The sequence below is a fragment of the Tinamus guttatus genome, unplaced genomic scaffold (assembly GCF_059628265.1).
Source record: "Tinamus guttatus ecotype Peru unplaced genomic scaffold, ASM5962826v1 Tinamus_guttatus_pri_ptg001728l, whole genome shotgun sequence".
NCBI lineage: Eukaryota > Metazoa > Chordata > Aves > Tinamiformes > Tinamidae > Tinamus > Tinamus guttatus.
Window position 1 is genome coordinate 31,509 of NW_028290262.1, and position 7,119 is coordinate 38,627.

Genomic DNA, 7,119 nt, shown 5'->3' on the forward strand with positions numbered 1-7,119 from the left:
GACACCCTGGGGACACCCCTGTGGGGACACCCCTGTGGGGACACCCCATTGGGGACACCTGCAGTAGGGAGCCCATGGGGACACCCCTGGGGACACCCTGGGGACACCCTGGGGACACCCCATTGGGGACATCCCTATGGGGACGTCCCATGGGGACACCCCCAATAAGGAGCCCATGGGGACACCCCTGGGGACACCCGTGGGGACACCCCATGGGGACACCCCATAGGGACGCCCCTGGGGACATCCCTATGGGGATACCCCATTGGGGACACCCCTATGGGGACATCCCATGGGGACACCCCCAATAGGGAGCCCATGGGGACACTCTGTTGGGACATCCCTGTGGGGACATCCCATAGGGACACCCCTGGGGACACCCCTGGGGACACCTGTGGGGACATCCCTGATAGGGAGCCCCTGGGGACATCCCTGGGGACACCCCTTTGGGGACACCCCTGTGGGGACACCCCATTGGGGACACCTGCGGTAGGGAGCCCCTGGGGACACCCCTGGGGACACCTGTGGGGACATCCCTGATAGGGAGCCCCTGGGGACATCCTATTGGGGACATCTGCAGTAGGAAGCCCATGGGGACATCCCATTGGGGACACCCTTGATAGCCCCCTGGGGACACCCCTGGGGACATCCCCGATAGGGAGCCCCTGGGGACACCCCGTGGGGACATTTTATTGGGGACACCCCTATGGGGACACCGCTGATAGGGACCCTGTGGGGACACCCCATTGGGGACACCCCTGGGGACACCCTTGATAGCCCCTGGGGACACCCCTGGGGACATTTTATTGGGGACACCCCATTGGGGACATCCCTACGGGGACACCCCCTTGGGGACACTGTCCATAGGGTGACCCAGGGCCACCCCCTATGGGGACAGCCCCCCATGGGGACACCCTCCCTTGGGGACAGCCCCAATAGGGACATCCCTCCCCCATGGGGACACTCCAACAAGCACAACCCCCCCGTGGGGACACGGCTTGGGGACACTCCACGATGGGGACCCCCCAACCCCATGGCCATGTCACCCTCCTGTCCCCATTCCCATGTCACCCCTGTCCCCATGGAGGTGTCACCCCATGTCCCCAAGGCACCTGGGGACCCCATGGCCATGTCACCCTCCTGTCCCCATTCCCATGTCACCCCTGTCACCACGGAGGTGTCACCCCCTGTCCCCAAGGCACCTGGGGACCCCATGGCCATGTCACCCCTGTCCCCATTCCCATGTCACCCCTGTCACCACGGAGGTGTCACCCCCTGTCCCCAAGGCACCTGCGGGACCCCATGGCTGTGTCACTTGTCCCCATGGCCATGTCACTTGTCCCCATGGCCCATGTCACCCTTGTCACCACAGCCATGTCACCCCTGTCCCCATGGAGGTGTCACCCCATGTCCCCAAGGCACCTGGGGACCCCATGGCCATGTCACCCTCCTGTCCCCATTCCCATGTCACCCCTGTCCCCATGGAGGTGTCACCCCCTGTCCCCAAGGCACCTGCGGGACCCCATGGCCATGTCACTTGACCCCATGGCCATGTCACCGTCCTGTCCCCATTCCCATGTCACTCCTGTCCCCATTCCCATGTCACCCGTGTCCCCACGGAGGTGTCACCCCCTGTCCCCAAGGCACCTGGGGACCCCATGGCCATGTCACTTGTCCCCATTCCCATGTCACCCCTGTCCCCATTCCCATGTCACCCGTGTCCCCACGGAGGTGTCACCCCCTGTCCCCAAGGCACCTGGGGGACCCCATGGCCATGTCACTTGTCCCCATGGCCATGTCACCCTCCTGTCCCCATTCCCATGTCACCCCTGTCCCCATGGAGGTGTCACCCCCTGTCCCCAAGGCACCTGGGGACCCCATGGCCATGTCACCGTCCTGTCCCCATTCCCATGTCACTCCTGTCACCACGGAGGTGTCACCCCCTGTCCCCAAGGCACCTGCGGGACCCCATGGCCATGTCACTTGTCCCCATTCCCATGTCACTCCTGTCCCCATTCCCATGTCACCCGTGTCCCCATGGAGGTGTCACCCCTGTCCCCAAGGCACCTGCGGGACCCCATGGCCATGTCACTTGTCCCCATGGCCGTGTCACCCCTCCCTGTCCCCAAGGCGCCGGGGGGGGACAGGGGGTGTCCCCACAGCCGTGTCCTCCTCCCACCCCCGTTGCTGTGTCACCCGTCACCCGCGTCACCGCGTCACTGTCACCCGCGTTTGTGTCACATGTGCCACTGTCACTGTCCCCAAGGCGGGGGTTGGGCGGGGGGGTGACCCCACATCCATGTCCCCCCGTCCCCATTGTCATGTGACCCCCCCCCATGTCACGTGTCCCCATGGGGGGGGGGAGGGGACGTGGTGGCCCCTGGGTGGCCGGTCCAACCCCGGGGCAGCCCCGCCCCCTCGCAAGGGAAGGGGCGGGGGCCTCCGCGGGCCCCGCCCCCTCCCAGGCTCTACCCCCCCCGCTCCAGGCCCCGCCCTCTGTTCCGGGCTCCGCCCCCTCCCCCTCAATAAAGGAGCTTCCTGGTTGGCCGCTGTCCCGGATGCGGCAGGAGGGGGCGGGCCGAGGCGGGTGGGCGGGGTTTATTGCGGCGCGAAGCCAGCAGCGGCGGGAGGGGGCGGGGCCGGGACAGGAGGAGGCGGGGTCTCGCCGAGGGGGCGGGGCCTCGGCAGGAGTGGGCGGAGCCGGGGCAGGAGGGGGTCGCGGCGGGGAGGCGGCAGGGTCGGGGGCGGGGGCCGCGGCGGGGTGGGCGGGGCTTAACGCGGTGCGAAGGCACCAGGGGGCGGAGTCTGGGCGGGGTCTCTCCGCCTGGGCGGGGTTTATTGGGGAGCGAAGCCCCGCGCGGCGGAGCTGGGGGGCGGGGCCTCTCCTCGTAGTCCCCGCCCCGTGGGCGGGTTTAACGTGGCGCGAAGACCCGCGGGGCGCCGCAGAAACCGGGGCTGTGGGCGGGGCCCGGGCCGTGTCCCCGCCCCGTGGGCGGGGCTTAACGCGGCGCGAAGCCAGCAGCGAAGGCACCAGGGGGCGGAGTCGGGGGCGGGGTCTGTCCGCCTGGGCGGGGTTTATTGCGGAGCGGAGCCGCGCGCGGCGCCGCAGGGGGCGGAGCCGGGGGCGGGGTCTCCCCTCGTGGGCGGGGCCCGGGCCGTGTCCCCGCCCCGTGGGCGGGGTCTATCGTGGCGCGAACCCCCGCGGGGCCCCGCAGAAGCCGGGGCTGTGGGCGGGGTCTCCCCTCGTGTCCCCGCCCCGTGGGCGGGGTTAACGTGGCGCGAATCCCCGCGGGGCCCCGCAGAAGCCGGGGCAGGAGAAGCGAGGCCGCGCACGGGGCAGGAGGCGGAGCCGGGGGGCGGGGTCTGTCCGCCTGGGCGGGGTTTATTGGGGGGCGGAGCCGCGCGCGGCGCCGCAGGGGGGCGGAGCTGGGGGCGGATCCCGGGTCGAGCCGGGGGCGGGGTCTCCCCTCGTGGGCGGGGTCTCCCCTCGTGGGCGGGGTTAACGTGGCGCGAACCCCCCGGCCGCCCCGCAGAAGCCGGGGCTGGGGGCGGGGTCTCCCCTCGTGTCCCCGCCCCGTGGGCGGGGTCTCCCCTCGTGGGCGGGCCCGGGCCGTGTCCCCGCCCCGTGGGCGGGGTTAACGTGGCGCGAAGCCCCCGGCCGCCCCGCAGAAGCCGGGCCCGAGGCCGCGCACGGGGCAGTCGCTCGTGGCCAGGGGGCAGCGGCGGCAGCGGCAGCCGAGGGCGACGGCGACGGCGACGGCGGCGTCAGCGCCGGGGGGGCAGCCGGGCAGGGCCAGGAGCTCGTAACGGAGCGAGGCGTAACCGCAGCCGAGCTGGGCGGGGGGGCCGAGCGGGCTGCGGTACACGGGCTCCTGGGGACAGCAATGTCACCAATGTCACCTAGTGTCACCTAGTGCCACCTGGTGTCACCTAGTGCCACCTCCCGGTGCCAGGAGCTCGTAACGGAGCGAGGCGTAACCGCAACCGAGCTGCGCGGGGGGGCCGAGCGGGCTGCGGTACACGGGCTCCTGGGGGGGACAATGGGGACAATGGGGACAATGTCACCTAGTGCCACCTGGTGTCACCTGGTGTCACCTGGTGCCACCTCCCGGTGCCGGGAGCTCGTAACGGAGCGAGGCGTAACCGCAGCCGAGCTGCGCGGGGGGGCCGAGCGGGCTGCGGTACACGGGCTCCTGGGGGGGACAATGTCACCAATGTCACCTAGTGCCACCTGGTGTCACCTCCCGGTGCCGGGAGCTCGTAACGGAGCGAGGCGTAACCGCAGCCGAGCTGCGCGGGGGGGCCGAGCGGGCTGCGGTACACGGGCTCCTGGGGGGGACAATGTCACCAATGTCACCTAGTGCCACCTGGTGTCACCTCCCGGTGCCGGGAGCTCGTAACGGAGCGAGGCGTAACCGCAGCCGAGCTGCGCGGGGGGGCCGAGCGGGCTGCGGTACACGGGCTCCTGGGGGGGACAATGTCACCAATGTCACCTAGTGCCACCTGGTGTCACCTCCCGGTGCCGGGAGCTCGTAACGGAGCGAGGCGTAACCGCAGCCGAGCTGGGCGGGGGGGCCGAGGGGGCTGCGGTACACGGGCTCCTGGGGACAATGGGGACAATGGGGACAATGGGGACAATGGGGACAATGGGGACAATGTCACCTGGTGTCACCTAGTGTCACCTAGTGCCACCTCCCGGTGCCGGGAGCTCGTAACGGAGCGAGGCGTAACCGCAACCGAGCTGCGCGGGGGGGCCGAGGGGGCTGCGGTACACGGGCTCCTGGGGACAATGACACCAATGTCACCTAGTGCCACCTGGTGTCACCTAGTGTCACCTAGTGTCACCTAGTGCCACCTCCCGGTGCCGGGAGCTCGTAACGGAGCGAGGCGTAACCGCAACCGAGCTGGGCGGGGGGGCCGAGCGGGCTGCGGTACACAGGCTCCTGGGGACAGCAATGTCACCTGGTGTCACCTAATGTCACCAATGTCACCTAGTGCCACCTAGTGTCACCTAGTGCCACCTAGTGCCACCTCCCGGTGCCAGGAGCTCGTAACGGAGCGAGGCGTAACCGCAGCCGAGCTGGGCGGGGGGGCCGAGGGGGCTGCGGTACACGGGCTCCTGGGGACAATGACACCTAATGTCACCTGGTGTCACCTCAATGTCACCTAGTGCCACCTCCCGGTGCCGGGAGCTCGTAACGGAGCGAGGCGTAACCGCAGCCGAGCTGGGCGGGGGGCCGAGCGGGCTGCGGTACACAGGCTCCTGGGGGGGACAATGGGGACAATGGGGACAATGGGGACAGCAATGTCACCTAGTGTCACCAATGTCACCTAGTGTCACCTCCCGGTGCCGGGAGCTCGTAACGGAGCGAGGCGTAACCGCAGCCGAGCTGCGCGGGGGGGCCGAGGGGGCTGCGGTACACGGGCTCCTGGGGACAATGTCACCAATGTCACCTAGTGTCACCAATGTCACCTGGTGTCACCTGGTGTCACCTAGTGCCACCTCCCGGTGCCGGGAGCTCGTAACGGAGCGAGGCGTAACCGCAACCGAGCTGCGCGGGGGGGCCGAGCGGGCTGCGGTACACGGGCTCCTGGGGGGGACAATGGGGACAATGGGGACAATGGGGGCAATGTCACCAATGTCACCTAGTGCCACCTAGTGTCACCCCCCCCCCGTGCCAGGGGGCTGCGGTACACGGGCTCCTGGGGACAATGGGGACAATGGGGGCAATGTCACCTAGTGCCACCTAGTGTCACCCCCCCCCCCGTGCCCAGGGGGCTGCGGTACACGGGCTCCTGGGGGGGACAATGTCACCAATGTCACCTAGTGTCACCATCCTGTGCCAGGGGGCTGCGGTACACGGGCTCCTGGGGACAATGGGGACACTTAATGTCACCTAATGGGACCTAGTGTCACCTCCCTGTGCCCAGGGGGCTGCGGTACACGGGCTCCTAGAGGGGGGGGAGTGGGGACAATGGGGACAACGGGCACACCAGTGTCACCAGTGTCACTTAATGTCACCTCCCCCCGTGCCCAGGGGCTGCGGTACACGGGCTCCTGGGGGACAGGGGGGACAATGGGGACAATGTCACCTAGTGTCACCTCCCCTCCGTGCCCAGGGGGCTGCAGTACACGGGCTCCTGCAGGACAATGGGGACAGCAGTGTCACCTAGTGTCACCTAGTGTCACCTCCCCCCTGTGCCCGGGGGGGCTGCAGTACACAGGCTCCTGGGGGACAATGGGGACAGCGGGGACAATGGGGACAACGGGGACAGTGGGGACGATGGGGACAACGGGGACACCAATGTCACCTAATGGCACCTAATGTCACCTAGTGCCACCTCCCGGTGCCCAGGGGGCCACGGTACACGGCTCCTGGGGGGACAACGGGGACAATGGGGACACCCAATGTCACCTCCCCCTGTGCCCAGGGGGCTGCAGGACACCGGCTCCTGTGGACATGAGGTCACCTAATGTCCCCTGCGTGTCACCCTCCCCATGTCACCTAATGTCACCACCCCGTGCCCAGGGGCTCCTGCGGGCACCGGGGACACCAGTGTCACCTCCCCCCCCCCCCCTCCGGGCCACCACTGTCACCTCCTTGTCACCAGCATCCCCTCCGTGTCACTCCCATGGCCCCTCCGTGTCACCAATGTCACCCCCCCAGTGTCACCTCCGTGTCCCCTATTGTCCCCCCGCCATGTCCCCAATGTCCCCTCCATGTCCCCTAATGCCCCCCCACGGCCTCTCCGTGTCCCCTAATGTCCCCAATGTCCCCTCCACATCACCCCCATGTGTCCCCTCTGTGCCACCTCTGTGTCCCCTATTGCCACCTCCATGTCGCCAATGTCCCCTCTGTGTCACCTCTGTGCCCCCTAATGCCCCCCAAGGCCCCTCCGTGTCACCAGTGTCACCCCCCGTGTCCCCTAATGTCCCCTCCGTGTCACCAGTGTCCCCTCTGTGTCACCAATGTCCCCTCCATGTCACCACTGTCACCCCCATGTCACCGTGTGTCCCCCTGTGTCCCCTCCATGTCACCAGGGTCCCCTCTGCATCACCCCCATGTATCCCAATGTCCCCTCTGTGACACCAATGTCCCCTCTGTCACCCCCATGTTC